At 35.6% G+C, this 14227-nt stretch overlaps 2 pseudogenes; both read right to left on the bottom strand.

Moving 5' to 3' along the window:
* Positions 1-2111: 2111 nt before the first annotated feature.
* Positions 2112-2612, bottom strand: LOC134241218 (uncharacterized; annotated as a pseudogene).
* A 5936-nt stretch (positions 2613-8548) lies between these two features.
* On the bottom strand, positions 8549-10678 carry LOC134241231 (uncharacterized; annotated as a pseudogene).
* Positions 10679-14227: the final 3549 nt, after the last annotated feature.

Raw genomic sequence — 14227 nt, forward strand, 5'->3', positions numbered from 1 at the left:
TACAATCGTTTCTTTGACTGTATTTTGAAAAAAACAAAAGAAATCTTTTTTTTTTCTAAGACACACAGAACGTTTCTTATTTGACTGTACAGAAGGCATCTTTTCTAAACAATTGGGCGGCCCTTAAAAGGGCCTTTTTTGGTAATTTTTGGTTTTTTTTATTTTTTTGTGGTTTTTTCTGGTTTTGGTTTCTGGTGAGAGTCAGGTACCTTCTAATTGGCCAGTAGGTGCTGTACTATCTGACCTGTCTGCATGCCTCGTCCGAATCCGAACTCTCGTCTCTGTCTGGCCTTCTGGTCAGGGGCTGAATCAGCGGCTCTGCATTTCGACATAAGGGGCATGGTAGACCCCGCTCCACGATCCGGGCTGCGCATAAAACGCATGCCGGACGCTGGAGGTACCGACCGCATATAAAGTTGCTCGGCTCCCCATCAGTCATACAAAGCGATCATAATATATCCCGGGTGAAGACGCCAAACCCCCAGGGGGGAATCCGCCCCTGGTTCCTCGCTTGTCTTTGGGGGGTGGGTGTAGCGGGTCTGGGTTGCGGGGTGCTTCCCTCCTGTAAGGATGGGCCTTCCGTCGATGGCTGTCGTTCACTTGAAATCTTGCTAAATTGATCTGCATGAGCTCCCTTCCATTATCCAAACGCCTCAGTATTAAAACATTTTCATACGATATTCCAGGAATGAGAAATAGGTCCTCATAAAAAAAGGTTCCAGACATCTTCTTACTTCTTTTTTTCTTTTTTTGTTCACAATGCAATCAGCCACGAAGGAATGATGCTGAGCGCTCGGAGGGTCTGTATTTATAAACAATAGCAGACGATACTTCAATCGCGGCAAAACATCAATAATCAATCATGTGATCACATGTGATTGGATATCACAAAAAAATCGCTTTTGGAAACAGCACCACCACAGTGACAAAGCGAAATTGAGGGGGTAACCCGAACCCGAGTGTATAAAGATGACGTCATAAAATAACATAATAGTGATGTAGTATTACAAGATTTTTATTTTATTTCTTAAAAACTAACAAAGCTTCTAACTGTCGAATTCTCCTCCGAAATCGTATTCGATCCGCTACTCATTGCATCCAGGGACTTCTCCGGTCTTTCAGGGGCTAGTAATTCGTAGATTTTGATTTTGAGGTTTGGTATTAAAAGTCACTGATTTTCCTAGCCTGTGTGAAATTTCCAGGTATTTCATTCCGTATTGAATACATACTTTCTCCATCGCATCTATGTCCTGCCACAGTAAAATCACTTTGGCCGCTTGGGGATGGGTCAGGAAACTGTAAGGCTTTCCGAAATAACGGGTCAGGTTCAGTCCGTACCATTTCTGGGGCAGAATTGTTTTCATATGTTGACATAGAAAATGTATGGTAGCTAGTCTCCCCATGGTCGTCGCATGATGTGATAAGGCTAGGCATTGTAACCACAAATCCTGAGGGGTTTCCATGATAGTGCTCGCTTCCTGAAATACTTGTTCTGCCTCCGGGGGTAGAGATTCTTGGTGGTTTTGTGGCCATTGTACTAAACAATCATACCCATCTAAAATCAGAGAGTGAGTGTGTATCAGGGTTGACATGATAGTTGATTGTGAAGAAAGGATCAGACTTTTCTTCTCATTTATACCCCTCCGTATAAAACGTAGGTAAAATGTATTTTTTGCACACGGTCCTTACAGGTGATGCAACAGGTATAAAAAAGATGATGCAACAGGTATAAAAAGATGATGCAACAGGTATAAAAAAGATGATGCAACAGGTCGTAGTAGCAGCGTATATAGTATAATGTAAACACAGTGTAAACACCCCCCCCCCGTATTTAGGGGGCTATGTAATGAATTGAACCACTTATCCCCCAAGGGCTGTACTGAGTTGACCCCCCTATTCCCCTAAGACCCCCCTAATCTGCACTCCCTTGACCCACCTATCCCCCAGGGCCTAAAAGTGCACTCCGTTGACCCGCCTATCCCCCAACCCCCAATCTGCACTCCGTTGACCCGCCTATCCCCCCAGCCCCAAAAGTGCACTCAGTTGACCCGCCCGGCCAGGCGCCTTATACTACTTACACAGTAACATACAATGCTTTTAAAAGCCTTATTTTTAACCAAGACATTGAAACTTGTCTTACCTCAGAGCTTCTAGTTCTCCCGGTCTCCTACGATTGTATAACAGGAGGCGTGCTTCCACCATCATCACAATGCGTCGGAATGTCAAACCATTCACAGCAGTGCGAGTCAGATTTAGAGATTCCATGTTTTCCACTAAGTAAGATGATAACTTCATAATGTCTTCGGGCTGAGGAAGCTCTTTTTTTGGCTAAATGTTCTCTCTGACAAAGTAGATCTAGCAATTTTGTTTACTTTCAATCCCCACTCCTTCCTCATAAGATACAGGAAGTCTTCTCCCTCTTTCTTCATTCTCTCGTTGCTTGTTTTAATCGTGATTCCTACTTTAGATGAAGCCATCCTCAGAAGATCAAACCCAAATTTAATTGCAGTGCTTGGATGCAGGAGTTCATCATCATGCTCCTCATTATTGCAAATCTGCAGTGCAATTTCAGTCACTTTGTTGAAGTTTACTAGACACGACAGTTCACTCATTGTAATAATAATAGATAATTAGGACACAATGTGTAGATGTGCATATTACCAGGAAATTCCGATTCATTTTTTTCCGGGAATTTCCACACTTTCCAACTTAGACTTATGGCCATATCTTGAATATAGAAATGAACAGTTTGTCAGCACCACTCCTTTTAAACTGTTGTACATAGTTTCGGCAACCTATGCAGATATTTAGGACATATTCCATTATTTTATCCCGAAGAGTTTCGCCTGTTTTTCAAGAATATTTCATACACCCCCCCCCAAATCACTTCAAATTAATGCTTTATCTCGAATAAATAATTTCATTAGAACATAGTATGTAGTTGTGCATATTGCTTGGAATTCTGGTTTCATTATCTTTTTCCATAAGAGTGTTTGCATACTATTCAAGAACCCTCGACACCACAAATGAGCTCGTCTTAAGACTTGTTGCCCCCCATCCCTGGTTTGATTTCAATATAACTTGGCACACAAGTAGAGTGCACTTTCTCATGATTACATTACCATTAAGTAACATTTTGTCAGCATAACTCCTGCACTCAATATCTTGAACCATTCTAGGTATTTCAGATATATACAATCAAGTTCCGCCTTTGCAATAATGATGGCTTCTCGTAAAGCCTGAAAAGTTTTTAAAACTTTTTCTGCTCTGGCCAAGTACATGTCCGTGGTTTCATTAAACTCCTGTTTTATTCCCATGAGGTTTAATGTTGCCTCGTTTGGTGCGAACTTTTCCTTCAAGGATTTTTTTAGGAGTTGCATGTTTGTTTTTTCTGCAGACGACAGTGTATGGTACTAGGTGGCGACCTGGCCTTCGAAATTACAACTTATGGCTAGTAGCGTCTGGGCGTCGCTTTCATTGTGGAACTTCTGCCAGTTTTCAAAGTTCGCTAGCCAAATATGAACATTGTCCGAGCCATCAAATTTCTTTCATTTTACACCGGTTGCCATTTTTCGTTGTTGTTCTTCGTTTATTTGTAAATATGCAGATGATTCTACTGGTATTTGGTTTGGTACTTGGATATTATCAGTTTCGATATTGTCTTGTTCACTGTCTTCTGGTAGTTGGTTATCACTATCTATACTCTTCAAAAAAAGAAACGCATCGTGGAATTTTAGTGACACATTGAACATAAAGATTATTTAGTAAAATGATGCATTGATGAAACAGAAATGTGGTAAGCAACAGGAATACCATCTAAATGTCATAATTACTCAACAATTTTAAAATCATAGTCAGTTTAAGACCATTAAAGATCAATATCTGGTATGCCCCCCGCAGACACAAATGACAGCCACAAACGGCATCTAATTAAAGCAAATGTGTGTAATAAAAACTGCATAGGAGTACTCTCCCACTCCAAATGTAGAACTTTAGTCAGCTGTTGCAGAGTCTGGGGATGCGATTGTCTCTGGCAAATCACTTAAATCCATTTTGTCCAATACTGCTTAATTTGGATTAAATCTAGCGATTTAGATGACTATGACTGAAACAGGTTGTTGTTTCTTTGCAAGAACAGGTGTGTCAAACGAGCCATATGTGAGATTACAATACGGCTCTGGGATGCTGCAAAATTGAATGGGTATGTGTAGGTAGAACATGGTTAGAGTACCTTTTTCCATCAAATTCCATTGAATTCGAACCAAATCAATCTTACTTTCTTATAATACCATTTTCCATATCATTACACTACCACCACCAACTTTTTTAACGTCCTGCAGGCAGTTATGGAATGAGAGTACCAAATCCCCGGATGAACACATGACTTTGTTTGTGATGGAACATTAAATAGAATACTGAATGGGTAGGCGTTACGCCATTGGCTGAAATCAGGTATTTAATTGTTTTCATTTTAAAGTAAAATTAATGACCTTTGAAATAAATGATGGGATGAGGGAATATTACAGAAACTATAGAGTTACCAGGGAAGATTTTAGGAGTGGGGGTTGATTTTTTATGCAGCGTGTTATTTACTGCGGATCTCTATAAGTTGAAAATAACTGCAATTTGGACCTTTAAACGCCATGGGACCATATATTTTTTTCAGTATTTTTTGTTAGGGCTTAGAACGAAGTTTGAAATGATGCTAAGGATTTTTCTGAAATTGTCATAGTAAAGTTCTGAGAGGGCCAAAGGTTTGTATGGAGTTCTATGGGAAATTAATTGGTACTCTTTTCCCTATAGAGACCCCATTTTTTAATATGTAAAGTGAACTGAAAGTCATGAAAAGTTATTTTTAGCTATATATATTTGAATATTGATGACATTTCGAGGGAAAATTTAGCAAATATTTGATTTAGTTTTCTGCGGTAATGGGGTCAGTGGTGATTTGGGGTCATTGAAGAGAGGAGGGGGGGGGAGGGGGGGTAAGAGAAGATAGAAATTGGTAAAACCCTGTACAGTTGACATGGCCAAAGGAAATTGGAAAGGTAAGTTAAGAAAATGTATCAGATTGCTCTTAAAATGAATGATTGCATGTATGCATAGAGTTATGTATGTATTTTGCGTGTACATGTGACTTTGTATTTATTATGTTTTGCTCTATCTGTGTATATTATGAAAGTGTAGGACAGTGAGTGACCTGGTGTTCATTTTTAGCTCTACTGGTCAGAGACCAGAAGAGCTTATGCGATAGTAATGCGTCCGGCGTCCACTATTCCGTCTGCTATAGATGTCTGTCCGTCTGTCTGTAATCATTTTTTCATAACGCTACTCCTCCTACAATTTTAGTCTGATTTCAATATAACTTGGCACACAAGTAGACTACACTAAGATACATAGAATAGTGCATCGGTTTTTGATTTCGATGAACGGTGTTGCCATGGTTACTAAAAATAGAATTTTCTTGAAATTCCTTTAAAACGCTACTCCTTCCACAGTTTTGGTCTGATTTCAATATAACTTGGCACACTAGTAGACTACACTAAGATACATAGAACTTAATTGTGCATCGGTTTTTGATTTCGATGAACGGTGTTGCCATGGTTACTAAAAATAGAATTTTCTGTGAAATTCCTTTAAAACGCTACTCTTTCTGCAGTTTTGGTCTGATTTCAATATAACTTGGCACACAAGTAGGCTACACTAAGATACATAGAATAGTGCATCGGTTTTTAATTTCGATGAACGGTGTTGCCATGGTTACTATAAATAGAATTTTCTGTGAAATTCCTTAAAAACGCTACTCCTTCCACAGTTCTAGTTTGATTTCAATATAACTTGGCACACAAGTAGACTACACTAAGATACATAGAATAGTGCATCGGTTTTTAATTTCGATGAAAGATATTGCCATGGTTACTAAGATTAAATGTAACAAAAATATTTAACGAAAACAAACATCTTTTCTAATTATAGGGGGGGGGGGTCATTAAGACGACCGTGGGGTTTAAGATTTAAAACGGGACCGATGGTATTGGCCTCGGTCTTGCCCTAAGTATGATGATGGTGGTGGTGAAAACTCGCTCACTCAGTTATTCCTTTTCTTCTTGTGGGTGTAAGGTTTGATTCTCTGAAACGACATATAGGACAAGGCATCCCTAGAGCAAACCGATGCATCTACAAATCAAATAAATATATTTCAAAACTAAATTGTTACTATTTACCCAAAAGAAAAAATATCTTTTTTTCAATCAAAAAATTGTATATACCTTCCACAAGCTTGTCGATTCCGACATTTTCTCTACGCGTCCGTTTAAATGGCGGCAGAAGGAGGTGTTCATCCAGTCAGCAAAAATTGACCAATCAGAAAAGAATGAGACTGCAAAAACGCAAATGTTTGACAATTGAATTTTTTAAAAATTTTTTCAGATGTTAGTAGAAAAACCAATCCTTCAATTTCTCAAGATTTAACCATACATACATATAGGTATCTCAATAGAAAAATTTATATGCATGGAAGGGAAAGGTATTTCTATGATGTGAATTTCCTCGAAGCTATGCAAAATGATGACATATTGTTCTGGAGTTGTGTATATCAGATACTGCATGATGCATGTTATATTTTCTTTGAAAAACATTAAGAATTATATGAAAATTCAAAATGCAGGCACATACTAAGTGTTCCCTGTCAAAACGAAAACAAAAGGAGAGGTATGACTGTATCTTTGATTTTAAAAAAGGTAAACTTTGAAAACTTCTAGTAAGAATTTAATTTTGCTAGTAGGAAAAAAAAGTCACTAGCTAAAATTTGCTAGTTGTTGAAAAAGTTAATTTCGATCCCTGTATTATGTAATATTCATCTAAGACGTGTTATTTCTATATTGATTATATAATTATTGATAAATTTGAATTCCTAACAGTGATTAATATAACCTATAATAATTGAAATTACCAACTGTTTTACACATTCCCTAAATATCGATACTAAATTATAAATTGATACATTAATACATCCATATCAACAATACTTCTCAATTACCCATAAAGTAAACATAACTTTGAAATTAAATGCAGAAGTAAAAATAACAAATATACATAGATGAAGAAATTTATGGAAATTCTTGCATCAAAATGAAAAACTGATGTCCCGTATGACAACTTGATCAAAAAAACTGATGTCCCGTATGACAACTTGATCAAAACATTATGGAATGCAAATCAAATATTTTGGTATCAAATTTAAGGCCTCCATAGATTAATTGACTGATTAATCGTCCATTATAGGTGCATAAAAATTCAATCACATATTCTTTCTACATCTTCTTGTTTAAATTTTTCTCTGAAGAAGAGATGTTAAGTCTACCCCATGGCATTTAAAATGTGTCAAATGTTCCTGTGTTAGCTTGAGGTACGGTGGAACACAGATTGATGATTTGGTGAATAACAGGTTTCTAGCCTGAATGCAGTTAGCCGAGACATGATAGTATTTGTTGTTAAATACCTCTCGCATACGCCATTCCTTTCTGTTAAAGAAACTGTCCATCTCCCTGTGGCATATGCCTATATCTTTTGGATATTTTAACGGCTTCTCAAATCTCCCCCTGCACCCGGCACATAATTTGACAAGATTAGATAATTTACAAACAACAAAAGGTTCCCTTGTTAATTATGTACTACCTTTTTGTTCGTGATGCAACAAGTTATCTTTACTTCCAAGGGAGTCATCCTGATTGGTATTCTTTTTTTTTCATGGGAGGTTCCCGCGCTTGTGATGCGCAAGGTTGGGTATCGAGTCCACGACAAGTCTTACAGACGAAATAAAAAGAGTCATCACTGGCTTCGTCGTATGATCTTGATACGTCAGCACATTGAAAATTGTGCCACCACTGGCAAGAGTTGCATTGTATCTAATAGAATAAAACATGTGAAGATTACAAACAGTATTAAAGATCAAAAGTCCATAAGGGGGACAGAGAACAGTCAGTCTACAGTCAGGATGACGTCATGGGTTACATAAAGGTCATATAGTGCAAAGAGTCAATGACGTCATGGGTTACCTTAGTGCAAAGAGTGAGTCTATAGTCACTGACCTCATGAGATAGTTCACAGTCAAGGGTGAGGCACACCCAATATATGACGTCCTATATTTTAAATGATAATCACTACGTGACATTCTATATTATGGGTGTAACGGTTACACCCACAATATTAAATGATAACAACCACTGTAACTTCTATTATAGTATGGGCGTTAACGGTTACACCCTGAGTGCGATTCAGTATTAAATGCAGCAAGCGTTTTCGGGATAAATTATTAATGAACGAGTTCTAATGCTAAGAAACTTGACAAAAGGTATGTGAACATTTGAAGAATATTTATTATCGATACTGTAAGCAATACAAAAAGAAACCCACTGAATATCAACAGACAACATAAGCTTCTCCGAATACATAAAAAAGAGTTTGTTTGATAATAAGTTGCAAGACTTAACTTTCTATGGTATGGTATATAATGTACACATTTTCAATAAAATACGAAGAAAAACTTAGAGGAATAATTATTTTAAATTGTAATTTATAATTAACATTTTTATGGTATATTGTATACAATGTACACAATGGTGCACAACACACACGATACGTAGTCCTTTTCAATAAAAATACAAAAAAAGCACCTAGAGGGATACTCAATTAAAAATTAGAATTTATAATTCTTTAAAAAATAGTCAATGAGCATTGATGTTTGCAAAAGGTCAACTCTCATAGAGTCAACCAACTCACTGAGGGCATTCAATTCCCCTTGAAGAGGAAAGGCACCAACAGCTAAACGTTGTAAAAAACCCACATTGAATCCTTCAGACGTACTGCATTCTGGCGACTGAGGAGGGGGGTTCTTAATAGTTGTCGCAGCGGTCGTAAATCCCTGAGGCACATTGTATTCTGGCGACTGAGGCGAGTACGCAGGAATTGTCGTGGTGGTCTTAAACCCTTGATACATACTACATTCTGGCGACTGAGGGGGATATTCGATAGTTGGCGCGGCGGTCTTTAACCCTAAATCCTTGAGACGTACTGCATTCTGGCGATTGAGGAGGGGGGTACTTAATAGTTGTCGTGGTGGTCGTAAATCCTTGAGACACACTGTATTCTGACGACTGAGGCGATTCTGGCATTGATGTGTTGCGTTCTGGCGATTGAGACGAATACACAGGAATTGTCGTGGTGGTCTTAAACCCTTGAGACATAGTACATTCTGGCGTCTGAGGGGATATACACTGGAATTGTCGTGGTGGTCTTAAATCCTCGAGACGTACTGCAATCTGCCGATTGAGACGAATACATAGAAATTGTCGTGTTGGTCTTAAATCCCTGAGACGCGCAATTTTCTGGCGACTGAGAGGGGTATCCAATAATTGTCGGGGTGGTCTTAAATCCCACCGAAGTTCCCAACTATCTGGGGGTTCCATCTCCCCGTATTCTCTCTTCTAATTTCTCATACTTTAATGGGTCCTCTTTTCTGAATAATTAAAAAATTAACACTAATTTTATGGGTTTTTATTTTTCTTAAAGTAATTATACAAATTAAAAGAAAAATTGTAAAACACAAAAAGCCATACGTTACCTTAGATTAAAAAAATTAACACTTATTTTTATGTTTTCTTCTTAAGATTTAATAAAGTAATATAAGATTAAAGAAAAATTGTACAACAAACACACAAAAAAGCCATGCACTACCTTAGATTGGTCAATATGATATCTTCACCCTCCATTACACTTAGTTTTTGTAGCTTTGTTCTCCTACAGATAAACCAAATAGTTAAGAATTTAACTCAAATGCTACAAGATGACCTTGCAAAAATTGTAGGTTATTTGATAAAATAGTCAGTCTTAAACGAATTGTCTTACTATAGATTGATACAACAAAGAAACAAATTACATAAACAATTACACGGTAGTATAAATTTAACAATTTATGGTAAATTAGATAAAAAATCATATACCTCTTGTTTAAAATGGAAGAGTCCTCCGCCTGACTTAGTTTTCTTTTAAGGGATGGGGACTCAATTTCTTCCCCGTCGTCTTTGGGAGAATTTCTATAGAAATATGATTATATGTAAAGTAAAAATTGTTGCTTTCTTATACATGTTATCAAAATATTATTGTGACTCATTCTAAAAAAAGTAATACATTGTATATCTCCAAAATGAAATGTTTGTAATTTTATTTTCGTAAACTTTACACTGTCATTCAATGTTTAATATATATATATATATATATATATATATATATATATATATATATATATATATATATATATATATATATATATATATACCCTGGTTCAAAAGCATTGAGGCAAAGCTGTTTTCCTAGTACAACCTATTCCTCTTCAAAATCTCTAAATGGTCTAGCCTTTTATGGGCTTTTATTAAAAAATAATGTATAACCTTAATATTTTTTAAAACCCAAAATTAATGTTTAAAAAGTCTAACAAAATGCAATGGAGTTTATATGTAATATATTATCAAAGATGATCACAAGAGATCAATATTTTTTTAAATTAAATTTAATTTAACGCTTTATTTTTACATACTTAAGGTACATAGCATTAGTTTTACAAAATTTTGAAATTGAAATTGAAAAAAACTTACATCATGTCCAAATACTTCTGTGCCATTATTTGGGTTGTCCTAAGCTTAAAAGTTATTCTGCTGATGGTAGAGTGAAGGAAACAGCTCGTATTTAAAGGTATTCGCTTTTGGGTGTATTCTAATTCGGTATTTTGAGATATTTAAAAAACATTAATATACATAAAAAATATCTTTTTTAAAACTACCGCTACGTCGTGACATATCTGCGCGACACATCTGCGTAATCACTTTGTCATTAATCAGGTGAAATCGTGTTGAAGAAATTATGTAAATTTATAATACATGTAATTGTTCTAATTTTCTACACCTGTACCTTAATGTGACCTCTTTTTGATTCAATTCATCATATTTACTCGACTGTGTAAAATACTTAGGTCATTGTTTTCCATACATTAAGTATAGAACTATGCATTGTACATGTGGTATAAAAGAAATTAAATAAGTCATGTTTCAGCAGTAAATTATTTTATCTACATACATCAAAAATATTTTATATTGTGTACAACACATATATACATCGATTGCGGACAAAAAAGATTAGGATTCAATTTTATATATTATATATTAAATTGTGTTATCATAGTGTTATCATACGAGTGTTTATTAGGTTGACGTATCAAACCATTGTCTCTATTAAAAAAAAAGATTGTTTTGATTATTATATGATGGGTAAGAGAATCTCATAAAAGATTCCCCCCCCCCCACTAAATAATTTTGCTGATATATAGATTACTATATAGAAAAATAGCTACTATATGCTTGTGACTCCTAATAAAAACGCCTGATGATTGCTTGTCAATGAATTTTTGGTCCTTGACAGTGTCCCACAGCTGAGAATGTATTACCCCCCCCCCCCCCCCTCACCACGGACCTGATCCGTGTTAACATGCGAATAAAAGAACACATTGTATCGAGATTTTAAAATTACACCACTCTTTCAACTTATTAATTATATGCATGTCTATATGAGGGTCCTTAATTGATAAAAATAAATAAATACATTTTTTTAAATATTATAAATGAATGTTTTGGTCTCGATCGTTTGTCGTATACCCCATCATGTGACCGAAAATCCGTGCAAAATTCGCGCCATTTGAGGATGGAGAGCTGAGAGAGGAGAGAAAGGTGTAATGGGCGCGATAAAGGTGTTGGTCTTCGTGTTTTAAGATTTACTAGCGTAGTTTACGGAGATAGTCAGTGTAAACCTTGAGTTGGATTCTTAGGTGTTTTAACTGCAAACACGCTTCATATGAATATGTGTACATCCAAGGAGTAAATAACGTGCGTGAAATCCGGGTTTTTGACTGCAAAACCCCCATTGTTGGACCACCCATCGGATGGCCCATCCGTCATCCTGTTATACCGGACCGAAACGGCAATGTCTGTGAAGGTGAGTATTATTTATTTGCACATATGAAGAAAAAAAATTAGCATTATTGTTTTTTTGGGTGCAAGCTTTCAGTTGTGAGTGTTTCTTACTAGTTTTGTATAAAAGTTTTGAGGCAATGTTATCAAATAATTATAGGGTCCCCGTGTGATTTTATATAACTTTGCTGATGCTAATAAGAAAAGAAATTAACCGGACAATCCTTGAGATCGGGTTCGAAATACGTGAAGGGAATGTGAATATGAACTTAGAAACGTTCCCTTTACCATACATCTGGAGCACCTCGGGCATTTCAAATTTTTTCATTATCATTTGACCAAATATTCGAAATCGTCCTACAGACCTGTAAATTACATTAATACCACAAATGGGATATATACTTACGGAATATTTAAACTTATTTAGTCGATTAGTCCCAACCCGTTTTCTTTCTGTTTTAATATTGTTAATGTAGCTAAATAAACTAGAGTATATCTGTGTTTACATAAACCATAGGAATAATACCGTGAGATCCGAATGTCCCAAGGCTTGACATGAATTTTTTTTTCAAAAAAAAAATGGTAGGCCTAATTGTTATAATATTTTAGTTTACCTACTGAATTTACATTTATATTTTTTTATTTTTTTTTTCATTTAAGTAACACTCGTTTTGTTTTCTACAACAGATGCCCAAAGAATTTCCCAGCCTGGTGAAACAGTAACTGTTGCCCCAACCATACAACCCGGTGGAACAATGAAGAGAACACACGCACGTTCAGTGTTTACCCGAGGTAAAAAAAATTAATAAGTTTGTTGTACTTGTATTTTTTTTAATTGTTTTCTTTTAATTAATACAAACATTTTTATATATTTTTTAAAAATTTTTTCTTTTAAGTAACACAAACATTTTTTTTTCTACAACAGACGTCCCCACAAGTTCCCAGCCTGGTGAAACAGTAACTGTTGCCCCAACCATACAACCCGGTGGAACAATGAAGAGGACACACACACGTTCAGTGTTTACCCGAGGTAAAAAAAATTAATAAGTTTGTTGTACTTGTATTTTTTTTAATTGTTTTCTTTTAAGTAAAACAAACATTTTCATATTTTTGTTTTAATTGTTTTCATTTAAGTAACACAAACATTTTTTTTCCTACAACAGACGTACCCACAAGTTCCCAGCCTGGTGAAACAGTAACTGTTGCCCCAACCATTCAACCTGGTGGAACAATGAAGAGAACACACACACGTTCAGTGTTTACCCCAGGTAATAAAAAATTATTAAGTTTGTTGTACTTGTATTTTTTTTAATTGTTTTCTTTTAAGTAAAACAAACATTTTCATATTTTTGTTTAAATTGTTTTCATTTAAGTAACACAAACATTTTTTTTCCTACAACAGACGTACCCACAAGTTCCCAGCCTGGTGAAACAGTAACTGTTGCCCCAACCATACAACCCGGTGGAACAATGAAGAGAACACACACACGTTCAGTGTTTACCCCAGGTAAAAAAAAATTATTAAGTTTGTTGTACTTGTATATTTTTTTTAAAATTGTTTTCTTTTAAGTAACACAAACATTTTCATATTTTTTTAAAAAATGTTTTCTTTTAAGTAACACAAACATTTTTTTTTCTACAACAGACGTCCCCACAAGTTCCCAGCCTGGTGAAACAGTAACTGTTGCCCCAACCATTCAACCTGGTGGAACAATGAAGAGAACACACACACGTTCAGTGTTTACCCAAGGTAAAAATATTAAGTTTGTTGTACTTGTATATATTAAAAAAAAATTTCATTCTGAAGTAATTTTGAAGTTTAGATGTTATATGTTACCATTTTGCAGAACCATTTGATAGATATGCTAGGTTCTCATATTAGGATGATGGAATTCATTTTTTTTGTACAATTCGAATGGTTTTCATTAATGAGCATTGGTTCACAAATTTCTTGATTTTCTTTACATGATCAAAATAAAAGTTTTTATTGTATTGCAGACATGAATGTGCAGGACAACAACAACCTCTTTGACGAGCCTGGTACTGCAGGTCAGTATTTGACCATCCTTTTGTCAATAAACATGGTAGTTTGTATTTTTATTGTAATAAGTCTGTTTATTTTATCGAAGATAATCAGAAAAAAAAATCATTCTATTTAAAAGATTAAGATGTTGTAATCTGCAAAACAACCAGGCAAAGGATCTGAAACA

Source organism: Saccostrea cucullata, unplaced genomic scaffold (genome assembly GCF_032062105.1).
Source record: "Saccostrea cucullata isolate Sc308-1 unplaced genomic scaffold, CSIRO_AGI_Scuc_v1 ctg13092, whole genome shotgun sequence".
Taxonomy (NCBI): Eukaryota; Metazoa; Mollusca; class Bivalvia; order Ostreida; family Ostreidae; genus Saccostrea; species Saccostrea cuccullata.